At 43.1% G+C, this 13,612-nt stretch overlaps 1 long non-coding RNA gene across 1 annotated transcript in view; it reads right to left on the bottom strand.

The window, feature by feature from the left end:
* Positions 1-9,887, bottom strand: part of LOC109309548 — a 16,471-nt gene extending 6,584 nt beyond the window's left edge. The window contains exons 1-2 of the long non-coding RNA XR_002100954.1: positions 9,878-9,887; positions 5,192-5,199 (exon numbers count right to left, since the gene is read on the bottom strand). This is a non-coding gene — a long non-coding RNA (uncharacterized LOC109309548). The remainder of the gene's footprint in view (positions 1-5,191; positions 5,200-9,877) is intronic.
* Between the last annotated feature and the right edge of the window lie 3,725 nt (positions 9,888-13,612).

The raw sequence follows: 13,612 nt of genomic DNA, 5'->3' as shown, positions 1-13,612 counted from the left end.
GTCTGCCCATTTGCTGAGCTTGTCCAGGTCAAGGTCTTCTGATCTGCAGCAATCTTATTGTATCAAACCTCAACCCCCCAAAGAGGCTGAAGGGTGACCCTCCGTAGCAACTAAAAAGGCGAGCAACAAGTAACTGAATAGGCTCCTGCAGCAAACAGCATGACCCAAGCGCAAAGCTCAAAGACTCCATCCGATGACAATCAATCGCAGAATAAGGGACAGGACTGAGTCCCCTCTGGGGCAGTCTGTGGCAGAGGGTCAGCAGCACAGGCAGCTCCCAGGGGTCATTGCTCTAACCCCCTGCTTCAGATGACTGGCCAGGCACCCCACACACCTTGTGGCTCACCAGTCCTGCTCCGAGCACCGGCCTGCACCCTGAGCTTCCAAAGACCCTCATCCAAGTGCTCTGCTGCTCCTCAGGATCCCAATGCCTTGCCTGCTGCTGTCTCACTTATCCAGGGAAGGTAAGGGGTTTCCTCAACTCACTGGCCCAGCTCCCTGCTCTGGATAAGGATGCTTCCTGCACTCTAGGCCACTGCCTCTTCTCTACAGTGGAGTGGGGGGCCAACTGCTACCCCTACCCTCCGGGACACCTGGCATGTCCAGCACACTGAGATGGGGCTTTGGGGCACCAGCTCTCTGCCCCAAGCCCTGGCCACTGCTCCCTCTCTGCTGCAGGGCTGGAGGCATGGCCGACTGTTGCTGCCTTCTTGTCCCAGGGCCTTTGAGGCTCTTCAGAAGGGTTTCTCTGTTCCTTCTAATAAGTCAGCCCTCCCCAGCTCTTCTTAGGCCTCCTGCATCATTCCCCAGAGCCCACTGTCAGCATCCACTATGCCAGTTTGGCTGCTGCTTTTATCCCCTACAGCAGTCCCTCCCTGGCTTGCAAACTGACCAACCAGGGCTCAGGGTGGCTAGCCCCCAACTCCAGCCATCCCCCTTCCATGTGAATGAGGCTATTGAAACCCATTCTTTTGATTGGCTTCTCCTTTTCCACAGGGCAGGGCTCCCCTGCTCCACCCTTGGGGTCGCTCAGAGTTCACTGGCACTGTTTCTAGCCCAGGGCAGGTATCTCAAGCCAATCTGGTGAGCCCACATTGGCAGTCTGTTACATACACATAAACAGGTAAAAGTTATCAGAAACTGGTTCAATCTATAACACAACAGAAGTTCAGTGCACATAAACCATTTTCAAAATGGCTTAAACTGGTTTGAGATAAACCTGGATGGATGTAGTATAACACTTCACTCAATTGCCTGTACACAAATGCTCATAGTATGGGAATCAAGCAAGAGGAACTTACCTTCCTGCTAGCTGACACCAACCCAGACATAGTGGGCCTCACTGAAATGTCAGTCGAGGGGAAAGAGATTTAACGGTGGGGGTCTACTACAGACCACCCAACCAAGGGGAAGAGCTAGACCAGGAATTCTTAAGTCAGCTCATGGAGGTAGTTAGGTAAAAGGATGTGGTCATCATGGGTGACCTGAACTTTCCAGACATCTGCTGGGAAGAGCAGTCAGCCAGGTCTGACCGCTCGTGCAGGTTCCTAGCCAGAATGCAGGTGCTCCATCTAATCCAGGAGGTGCACAGCCCCACCAGGGGAGACGCCTTGTTGGACCTGGTGCTGGCCATGGGTGACGAGCTGGTGAGGGGGCTGCAGGTGCTCAACCACCTGGGAGACAGTGATTATCACCTGCTATAATTCACCATCCAGCGCAAGGTGGCAATGGCCTGCAGCAAGGCAGCAGCCCTAGATTTCAGGATGGTGGACTTCAATGAGCTAAGGAGAATAGTCGGGGAAGCACTGAGGTCCCGGAGGGGAGAGAAGCCAGGTGTCCAAGAAGAGTGGTCGCTCCTTAAGGAGATGATCCTCCAAGCTCAAAAGGAGGTAATCCCAACATGGATCAAAGGGGGCAGGAGGGTGCAAAAGCCCCTATGGCTCACCAAAAAAAATCCGGGAATGTCTCCTAGCTAAAAGAGAGGTGCACACCCAATGGAAGGGAGGGACCATCACCAAGGAGGATTATACTGCAGTTGCTTAGGGATGCAGGGGGGAAGTCAGAAAGGCCAAGGTGGAGATGGAACTGGGACTAGCTTCATGGATCAAGGACAACAAGAAGTCCTTTTTTAAATAAATAGGGGGCAAAAACAAGGTTCTGGGTAATGTGGGGCCTCTGTAGGACAAGCCAAGAAATTTGGTTGTCACACCAGATGACAAAGCTAACATATTTAACAATTTCTTTGCCTCCATTATCCTGAGCAGGGGCCAGAACAGCCACCCCCCTCTGGGCCCCCCTTACACCCTAGGGGAGGAGCATCTAGGCCAAGGGATAGCGAGGAACTAGTTAGGGAACTTCTGGAGAGATTGGATGTATTCAAATCAGCTGGTCCGGACGATCTCCACCCTCGAGTACTGAGGGAATTGTCTGAGGTCATTGCAGGACCCCTGGCATGGCTTGATGAGCACTTGTGGTGCTCTGGTGTGGTGCCAGAGGACTGAAAGAGGGTCAATGTGGTTCCAACCTTCAAAAAGGGGAGGAAGGAGGACACTGGAAACTATAGGCCAGTTAGTCTTACCTCGATCCTGGGCAAGCTTTTTAAGAGAATTAGTCTGGCACATGTCCACAAGGAGCCAGCAGGGGAGATTATGCTTAGGGGCAATAACACAGGTTCATTAGTGGCAGGTCCTGTCAGACCAACCTGGTAGCCTTCTACGACCAGGTCACAAAAGCCTTAGACACAGGGGTAGCAGTGGACGTAGTCTTTCTGGACTTTAGGAAGGACTTCAACACTGTCTCTCACCCCATTCTCATTAAAAAACTAGGGGACTGTGGCATCAACACCTACACAGTCAAATGGGTCACTAATTGGCTGGAGGGCCGCACCCACAGAGTGGTAGTGGATGGGCCATTTTCAACCTGGAGAGATGTGGGCAGTGGGGTTCCTCAGGGCTTGATCCTCAGGCCCACACTGTTCAGCATCTTAATCAGTGACTTGGACGAGGGGATAAATAGCACCCTGTTCAAATTTTCTGATGACACTAAGATGTGGGGGGATGTGGGCATGCTAGAAGGGAGGAATAGGCTACAATCAGACCTAGACAGGTTACAGGGGTGGGCGGATGAGAATAGGATGGGATTCAACACCAACACATGCAAGGTGATGCACCCGGGGAGGAAGAACTAGCAGCATACTTACAGGCTGGGCAACTCCCTTCTCATCAGTACAGAGGCAGAAAAGGATCTTGGAGTCATCATTGATGCCAAGATGAGCATGGGCCAGCAGTGTGGGGATGCCGTCTAGAAGGCCAACCGCAACTTGTCATGCATCCACAGATGCATCTCGAGCAGGTCCATGGAGGTGATCCTCCCCCTCTATGCAGCACTGGTCAGGCCACAGCTGGAATGCTGCATCCAGTTCTTGGTGCCGCACTTCAAGAGGGATGTGGACAGCATGGAGAGGGTCCAGAGGAGGGCCACTCGCATGATCAGGGTGCAGCAGAGCAGGCCCTATGTGGAGAGGCTACAGGACCTGAACCTGTTCAGCCTCCACAAGAGGAGGCTGAGGGGGGATCTAGTGGCCTGTTACAAACTAGTCAGAGGGGACAAGCAGGCATTGCAGAAGTCCCTGTTCCCCCGAGCACTGCCAGGAGTGACCAAGAATAATGGTCACAAGTTGGCAGAGAGTAGATTTAGGCTTGATATCAGGCAGCACTACTTCACAGTCAGGGTGGCTAGGATCTGGAACCAACTTCCAAGAGAAGTGGTGCTGGCTCCTACCCCTGGGGTCTTTAAGAGGAGGCTAGATGTACCTCTTTCCTGCCATGGCAGGGAGTTGGACTTGATGATCTGCTCTGGTCCCTTCTGACCCTAGAAACTATGAAGCTATGAAACTATTTAGGTTACATAGGTTTATTGAAATGCTGTCCCAGATCCTCTTTAGATTCAAGTTAACTCACAGTCCTCCAGCATCCCAGGATGCTTTGCTACCTCCCCTGCAAACCCCACTGCCTCCTTCAGGGTGGGTGGGCTAGCCTTCACCCAAGCTGTCTGACCCAGGGAGCAGGGAGGCTTGCTATAGTGCCCCCTGGTATTTGGCCTCAGTCATTCCAGGCATATGGCTAGATTTTTTTAATCAAAAGTGAATCTCTGTTCCCTTGCTTATCAGTTTAATCTATGCAGTTTAGATTAACCTGCATTGAATTGATTTGGCCTTGGGCATTTTAACTGTCTGTACTTAGTCCATAAGAAAATGAATCAGAGTAGTTCCTGCTAATCTTTGAGTATGAGATAAATTCAGCCAATAAGAGAACTGTGACTTGTAACCAATCCTGACTAACCTACCAAGTATGACATTTAAATAAATCTTGTGCAGTTTTAAAAGGCAAATTATGAATGAAAAAAATCTTGCTTTTTTGTGTTTCACACTCATGTAGATGCAAAGTGCTTAGCAGGATTCCAGAAATCACCAAAGTGAATGAGGCTTATTGGAGCGTTGGAGCTTTTGTAAATGCCACAACAAATTTACCTGCATCTTTGGCATCTAGATGCCTTTGTATATCTGACTCAATATCTTTACGCATTAAAGTTAGAATTCCAGAAAACAATAAAAGAAATTCCTGTCCTGCATATCAAACTAGGTCAGTAACATGGTTTCATCATGTTTACATCTGTGTATACAGGTGGAAGATAATAGTAATAATAGTATACTATAGAATAATGGTATATTATACTAGTTATAGACCACCGTGTGTGTGTGTGTGTGTGTGTGTGTGTGTGTGTGTGTGTGTATACACACACACTGTAAACTGTAATATATTAGCTTTCAAGTGATTATTTGAAGGAAGGAGCTTGAAAATGGAAAGAGAAGCAACTTCTTTTCATGCAGTTTCTCATTAGGAAGTATGGATTTAAAGTTGCCTGGATCCTTCTACAAGTATTTCAGTTTTCTTCTGAAGTTTCTATTTTTTGTAATTCTACTTTAAAAAAATACATTAAAATATCTGAACAATACTTACTGTGTATAATATCATCCTACAGATAAATTAATACAAACTACTTAATATAGCTCATAACCTACATTGAATTGATGCAGCTCATAGCTCTTTGCTTTTTAAGGGTGACAAAATTCCAGTACATGTTACATTTACAATGGGATCTTAACCATAGTGCATTTAGGGATTGATATGACACCTCATCCTCTTAATGCCAGGAAGGCTTTATTAACTACACCACAAGCTAGCCTTATACAAAATAACAGAAAAGACTCTTCAATATTCAAATAAATGAGTTATTATCAAAGTCCAGTACATTTTAGCTATAGTAGTGTGTCTCGCTAGTACAGGCAGGAAGCAGTCTCAGTCTCTACAGCCTTTGCCAGGCATGGATCCCTAGTGGAGGTTGGTCAGCTGAGTGTAGGTTACAATATTCCAATGCGTGATTTCTCTCTCTCTCTTGAACTGAATTTGCCAGCAGCTCTGTATCTTCTTATACTCTTCAGGTGTAAGCCTTCAAAGCATTCTTTCTTGATAGCTTGATGATTAAAGTCCAAACAAAGCAGATAGGGAGGAGTCATCTTATTTTGATTAGGTCAGAACTGTTAGCTGCTTGGATCCTGTTTGGTTTGTCCCATTGTGCAACTTGCTTTTGCAAGCTCTTGATGGGCCCAGAGGTTATGATTTAATCAGCTGAGATGGGCTTGATTGACTGAATTAGACATCTTGGGACATTAATTACAGGGCTCTGTTTAGGTAATTGTTTTAACAGTGGGGCAGAACCCAAAATATTCTTGAGTGGAGATGGATCAAAACCCCAAACTGACATTCTTTGACTGCTTCATGAAATATGAATTGGTCAGGGAAGGGTGTATCAATAAGGAAGAGAAAACCACCTGAGGAAGGGCAGTTAGCATGGTTAAATATCAAATGTATCCCAAACCAGCATGGGAGATCAACTGTGATTGCTTTATTTTGCATGGCCCCAGTCACCATCTTGCATTGTTGTGTAAAATACACATTTATTGTAATTTGATCATTTAAATTTCATATGTAGGTCCAGGCTAGCTTCACAGATGGCAGTATGTGCTATAAAAGGATTTTTGGAATGTGATTTTTTTGGTTTGTTCCTGTTTTTGTAGATTTTTAACAAGGCTTAATTCAACAGTAGCCTGTTTAACATACTAAGCAGAAAAAATATGCATTAGAGCAATAGAATTATTAAGGATAATTTCTTCATATGATTTGTAAAACATAATCACTATAGTTTGAGTCCGTTCCTGGGGTGCGGGAGGTGAGGTAGGGGGGGACAGTGTGTGTGTGTTTGTGTGCTCACCTGTGATTCTGATAAACTACAATGCAAATTTATTTAACTTCTACTTTTACTAGAAAACAAAATGATTACGTGACTTCTTTTGGGCCATGCTTACCCATAGTAAGTTTGTGCCCCAAAATGTATCTAGCTTCTCACCCAATTATGCAATTTGTCCAGTAAAAAGTACTGTAAAAAAACCCTCATCTCTTGTACTGCTCAGACTAAATAATGCTGTCTGAATGGTTCTTATGGCTATATTCTCTAGGGAATCACTTTATGAGAACTGCTCATAGATTCATAGATGCTAGGGTCAGAAGAGACCTCAATAGATCATCAAGTCTGACCCCCTGCCTGGGCAGGAAACAGTACTGGGGTCAGATGATCCCAGCCAGATGCCTATCCAGCCTTCTCTTACAGACCCCCAAGGTAGTGGAGAGCACTGCCTCTCTTGGAAGGCCATTTCAGATTTTGGCCACCGAGAAGAAGTTTGTCCTGATATCTGGCCTAAATCTGCATTGTCAGTTTGTGACCGTTGTTCCTTATTACCCAAAGAAGAACCCTGGTAAACAGAGCATCTCCGAGCCCTTGCTGCATCACCTTAATGAATTCGTAGGCAGTCACAAGATCACCTCTCAATCTTCTCTTGCAGAGGGTGAAGAGGTCCAGGTCCCTCAGTCTCTCCTCATACGACTTGTCCTGTAAGGCCCTAACCATACAAGTGGCCTTCCTCTGGACCCTCTCAAGTCTATCAACATCCTTCTTGAAGTACAGTGCCCAAAACTGGACACAGTACTGCAACTGTGGTCTGACTAATGCTGCATAGAGGGGAAGTATCACCTCCTTGGATTTATTTGTCATGCATCTGCTGATGTATGATAAAGTGCGTTAGCTTTGCTGATGATTTCATCACACTGACGACTCATGTTCCTCTTGGAATCCACTATGACTCCGAGATCCCTTTCCGCTTCTGTGCTGCTGAGGTACACTGCACCTGCAATTCTTATTAATAAAACCAATGCATTTGGCAATGCAGAAAAAGGACACTGAGATATGAAGAAATTTAGTTTATATTTTAGTTCAATTACAAAGTATTGACCTTGATGTAAAAACAGCTAGGTAAGACTTCATAGCCTGACCTATACATCCACCAGAGTAGATGATAATAATATCCCTATCCAATTTTATAGGACTTTTTTTTAAGGATTTAATATTGAAATTAATATGGAAGTTCTTTTTCTTCCTCAAATATCTATATCATTCTGGATGTAGCTAAATTAGCAAAGTCCATTCTGATCTCAGGACAGATAACATATTTAAAAAATGATTTATCATCTTCATTGCGTTACCATATGCATCATAACTTTCATATATGCTGTACTAAACTGAGCTAAATTTCAGTTACTATGTCAAAAAGACTGTCACGTCTAATGATGTGTTGAGATTGAGATTGCAGTAATTTTAGGGGAAACTTAATTCACATGCTATGGGATAGCAAATCGATTAAGTGCTTCAGGGGAAAAGTAATCGAAAGATTAAATATGATTCTGAAATCTACTAAATCTAAAGTTTTTAGGAAGTCTTGACTTGCTGATAAATTACATGAGATTTGATTTTAGAGCAAAAGTATTATTTTGCATCTTAATTTTACTGAAAATTGAAAAATATCAATGTTTTGAAACAGTATGCACTTTTGACTGCTTCTATCCAATAAGAAAATATTGTACATAGCTATATGTTGAAGACGATGGCTGACAAGCTAACTGTATGAATTTATATGACTACATAGTTTTATAATCAGAGTTTTGGATATTTTACTTGTATTGGAATGTTTACAGGCTATTTTTATATATCTGCTGAATCAGGCCATAAGTTCCATATTAATGCTGTCAATACAAATACCGTTCTGTTAAAAGGGCCTGCTGATGCATAGCATACATATATTAAGAATAGTATATCTCATAGCTTTACATGAATACATGATCATATATGGTAATAGAGTGAATACAGAAGTCCTTTTTTTTGCTTAGATAGCTTTATATTTCTGGGTTAATGTAGCTACATTAGAAAGGCCCATTTTAATCTCAGGACAGATAATACAAGTTAAACGATTTATCAATTTAATTTTGTTATCACATATGCTGTAATACTTATATGATGTACTAATTTCAAGTAAATTCTGATCACTATATTAAAAAGATTCATCTTCCTTGCCTTTGAAAGTAGAATTGTAGCACTTAAAAATGCCTAGTGTCATATACATTGTCAATTATATACATGAAAGCAGAGAATCAGGGAGAGATGTCATCCCAAAACAAAGAAAGCAGGTGTCTAGAATAGTTAGCTAGAGAGACAAAAATGGCAACAGGAATCATGGCTTCTAGCTACGCAAGGATTGAGACTTTCAGGTCTTGTGTACCTGTATCATGGGTGCAACTGTATATAACAGAAAACATTAATTGTTCATATCCTTTTTATTTTAAGTACAGTTTTGTTCAGGAGGTTTGTATGAATAAAGTATAGTGTTGAGACTCAATGCAATATAAATTAGAAATGCAAGTTACCCATGTGAAGGATTTCTAGTCCAGCCTCATCCACGTCTCTTTTACCAATTTTTGTTCCCTTTGTTATTGTCTTCTTAGCTGTCTATCACTCCAGTTCCTAAGCAACCAGCTCTGTCTACATGACCTGGACCAGGTGAGACAGGGCGGGTGGCCCTACCTCTATTAATTGGTTTAAGCACTGACCTCACGGCAGAGGGGCAGGGGCTAGAGAACTATCACTCTCTGAGGTGATTGCTAATGGTTTTTAAATTGGTTGGTTAACTTTAAACAACACCTGCCCTGATTGGACCTGGAAGGTGTGGTCAGAAAAGTTTATTTAAGAGCTCCCTTCTTCCTGGAGGGGAGAGAGCCATTTTGGGAACACATAAGTAACTTACCAGGCAGAGAGGGGGATCTCTCTGATAACTCACTGACATGCCATGAACTGCCTGCCTCCAGAGGAAAGCTCAGTCAGCCTCTAGATGATATCTGTGAGTTATTTACCTGAAACCTACCTAGATATATAGCTTACTATGATATAGATGAGTGCTCAATGGCTACTTAGTTACACTGTTTGCTCTAAGGTTGTTCTTTGATTCTTCGCTAACCTGTACTATTCCCCTAGCCTTGCCTCTTTAACCAATACAGTTCTCCACTGTGCACAGTGTGGTGGACTGGCTAGGAAAGGGACTGGGTTATACCTTGGTGCCCTCTTGGTCTTGCTGACTAAGGGAGGTTACTTTTTGTGCTTCAGGCTAAAGGAAGCAGCCCAAGCTTTTGCAGTGGGTTAAGCACCCTCAAGGTCTACAAGGCCCGTGTCCCCTAGCGGGCACAGGGCTGAAGACAGACCAGATCCCCTGGGTGGTGGTGGCAGTACCCCCAGGATTGTGGGTGTGCTCTGGGAATGTGGTCAGCCGGATGTGAGGTGCCCCCAGGGATACACTTGGAGCTTGGTAGGTGGTCAGGCACCATGAGGTGGGTGGCTCAGCACAGGAGAGTCCCCTGCTGGCCCTCCACAACCCACACACTTGTTTCAAGCTTGGCTAAGTAAAGGAAGGACATTTCTAAATGTAGGAAAATAATTCATTTTGAGATATATATTCTCAATGCAACTTTAGGCTGTACTCCTACAAGAGAACCATATGGGAAATGCATGTCTCCATTCATTTCACTTGGGTTCTAGAAAGGCTTAAAGTTTTGTTCTTTTTTTTTCTTTTTATACACCTTTCTCTACTCATCCAGGTCAGAAAAAATAGATTAATTATGATAATATCCTTGTGGTGTGAAATGAAGTTCTGTCCAATAGAAAAAGTTAAGTTAAATAGAAGGATTTTATTTTTAGTAGTAGTGCTTTTAGTCATAAAAAGTCATATCTACATGTGCCAACTGAAGGCACTTTAGCCTGATTTATAGTGCATTCAGAGTATGGGTCTACCCATGCACACCTTACTGTGCCTTAAAAATAGTGATTTTAGGCTATTTGTGCTTAAATTTGATACCTGCAAAAGCAGGTATCATATTTAATTGCAAATAGATAAATAGCATTACTTTGTCTGTAGGTGTCTTAAGGCACATTAATGCTATATATGGACTGACTTGGGACTAACTTCAGTCCCACATTAGTCTGCGCACATGGCATTAATTTGCATTAGCACATATGCATGTAGACGCAAGCCTAAATAGCCATAATGAGCATTAAGCTAATGGGCATTACATTTAGGCACGCCTAAATGCATGTATAGATGCACCCACAGACTAAGTTTATTTAAAAATTATTCAATCTTTACTTAAGCTGAAAAATGTCAGTGGAGTTTTCTAAACAGGGTTGCAGGATTGGGTTGCCAATTTTATATAACAATTTCAATATATTAGAAGAATACAGACAAAAGAAAAGAGGTTTAAATATATTGTTGTATAAATGAGCTTGGATTTTGAATTTAAAATGCAAATTAATGTGAAACAGTGATACCTGAAAACAACACACATGTTCCTACTCACCAAGTACAAGGGGGTTTAATTTAATTTTATTTTTTAAGAAGGTAAATGCTTATTCCTCCAGCTTAGCTTAATAGCACTCCAATGACTCTCTTGAAGGAGTTGTCCGATGCATACAAATACAAAGAATAGTATATCTCAGTTTTATATGAATACACTATTTTCTTCTGTCTTTAACTATGCTAAGAGTTAGTGGTCCCTATTTTCAAGAAGGGGAGGAAGAAGGATCCGAGTAATAATAGGCCAGTCAGTCTCACTTCCATCCTTGGAAAAGTCTTTGAAAAGATTATTAAGGATCATATTTGTGGGAGTCCTGTGGGAAAAATAATGCAGTAGGGCAACCAACCCTGATTCAGAGCAGGTAAATCATGCCTGACATTTGGTTTCATTTCATGACTAGGTCACAAAATGCTGAGATGCAGGAGTAGAGGTAGATGTCATTTTCCTGGACTTTAGGAAGGTCTTTGATATGGTATCTCATACCAGTCCCATAAATAAATTAAGTGGCTGTGACTTAGATGTTTACACAGTCCTGTGGGTGGCAAATTGACTTGGGGGTTGCACCCAGAGAGTGGTAGTAGATGGGTTGGTGTTGACCTGAAAGGATGTGAGTAGTGAGGTCCTGCAGGACTCAGTCCTTGGACCTGTACTTTTCAGTGTCTTCATCAGTGACTTGGATGTGAGCTTGAAGTGTACTCTGTCCAAGTTTGGGGATGATACTAAACTATGGGGTGAAGTGAACACTCTGGAGGGTAGAGAAGGATTGCAGGCAGGCCTGGACAAGTTAGAAAAGTGGGAAGAACACAATAGGATGCAGTACAACAAGGACAACTGCGAAGTGCTGCACGTAGGGTGTAAAAATATCCAGCACACCTACTGGCTAGGAAATGACCATCTCAGCAGCACGAAGTGGAAAGGGATCTCAGAGTCATAGTGGACTCCAAGATGAACATGGGTCATCAGTGTGACAAAATCATCAGAAAAGCTAACTGCACTTTATCATGCATTAGGAGATGCATGACAAATAAAACCAGGAGGTGATATCCCTCTATCCGGCATAGGTTAGACCACAGTTGGAATACTGCCTCCAGTTTTGGGCACTGTACTTTAAGAAGGATGCAGATAGCCTCAAGAGGGTCTAGAGAAGGGTCACTTGTATGGTTAGGGTTTGCAGGCCAAGCCCTATGAAGAGAGACTAAGGGACCTGGACCTCTTCAGCCTCCGCAAGAGAAGGCTGCAAAGTGATCTTGTGGTTGTCTACAAATTCATTACGGGGTACAGCAAGGTATTAGAGATGCTCTGTTTACCAGGGTGCCTCTTGGGGTAACAAGGAACAATGGTCACAAACTGACAGAAAGCAGATTTAGGCTAGATATCAGGAGAACCTTCTTCACAGTAAGGGTGACCGAAATTTGGAACTGGCTTTCAAGAGAGGTGGTGCTCTCCACTACCTTGGGGGTCAGTAAGAGAAGGCTGGATAGGCATCTGGCTAGGGCATCTGACCCCAGCTTTCTTTCCTGCCCAGGGAGGGGATCTGTTGAGGTCCCTTCTGACCCTAGCATGTATGAATCTGTAAGATTTGGGGATATTTTCTATTCTATTTAAATATGCTGGATGTGCTGTCAGGGAGCAGCTGCCCTCCTTCCCCCTTGGATTATGAGTATGGGGGGACAACATAGTACTGTATGATACTGAGGGCCTTGAATACCTCTCCACACATTAAATTTGTCACAGAAAATCTGCCCACAACAAAGTAGCTACTGTTCTAAACAGCAATTTTTTCCCCCCAGATCTTCCATTTTTTGGCCACATCAGTCATTTTTCAGCAAAACAAGAAACCAGGGGTGGATGGGGGGTAGGGTGCACTGGTGCATTTGCACCCCCCTTTGATTCCTGGTTCACCCAAAATGTAAAACTATCTGTCTGGTTGTGGCAGCAGCACTTTGGGTCAGGCAGTTCTGAGGAAGTCATTTGATTTCATGGATCATTCTAATCTACCTTTTCCCTTCTAAATTGTTCATGCCACAAGTGTTAACAGCCCTCTCTTCTTTTTTCATAGTGTTGATGTTCTACCAATCAAGCTAGACCTTGTTCTGCAGTTCTACTGTCTGTCAGCTGCTTCTAATAATGATGCCCTTCAAATTTATTTTTAATTCATTCCAGTGAAGATATATTTGTCTTTGCTTCAATCTTAACCTGAATAATGCAGCCCTAGGTTCCTACCTTACTAATAAAGCTTCTAGTTTATTTTTAACATGAGAAAAATATATGCTGTTCTTTTATATGTGATGATGCACCTCACCATCTGCACCTTCTTTTTCAATACTCTAGATCCACCTATGCAGAAAGCCTGAATCTGCAGGCACAGGCTTTGTGTCACATTAAAGCAGCAGATAAAGCACAACAAAATGTAAGGTGTGTCATGACCCTACAATAGCACAATTTCTGTTTCCTTTAAAAGGGAGAATACTGAAGAGCTTCAAATGAATTTCCAGAAGAAAAAGCACCTATACTAGAGGAAATTTTCAAAATTTGTGAACATTTCATAAATAAAAAATACTATTAATGCTAGCAGATATGGAGCCATGATCCACAGTAAATAGAACTTGTTGTATATTTTGCAAAAAGTTACAGGTATGATTTTATTATTATTTTGTATCCTCCTTCTCTCCCTTGATTCAGGCATCAAGGACAACAAAAAGTCCTTTTTCAGATATGTGGGGAGCCGGAGGAAAAGCAAGGGCAATGTTGGACCCCTGCTAAACCAG

This window comes from Crocodylus porosus, unplaced genomic scaffold (genome assembly GCF_001723895.1).
Source record: "Crocodylus porosus isolate Cpor-Errol unplaced genomic scaffold, CroPor_comp1, whole genome shotgun sequence".
NCBI classification, from domain to species: domain Eukaryota; kingdom Metazoa; phylum Chordata; order Crocodylia; family Crocodylidae; genus Crocodylus; species Crocodylus porosus.
This window is presented reverse-complemented; position numbering and strand designations above follow the sequence as displayed.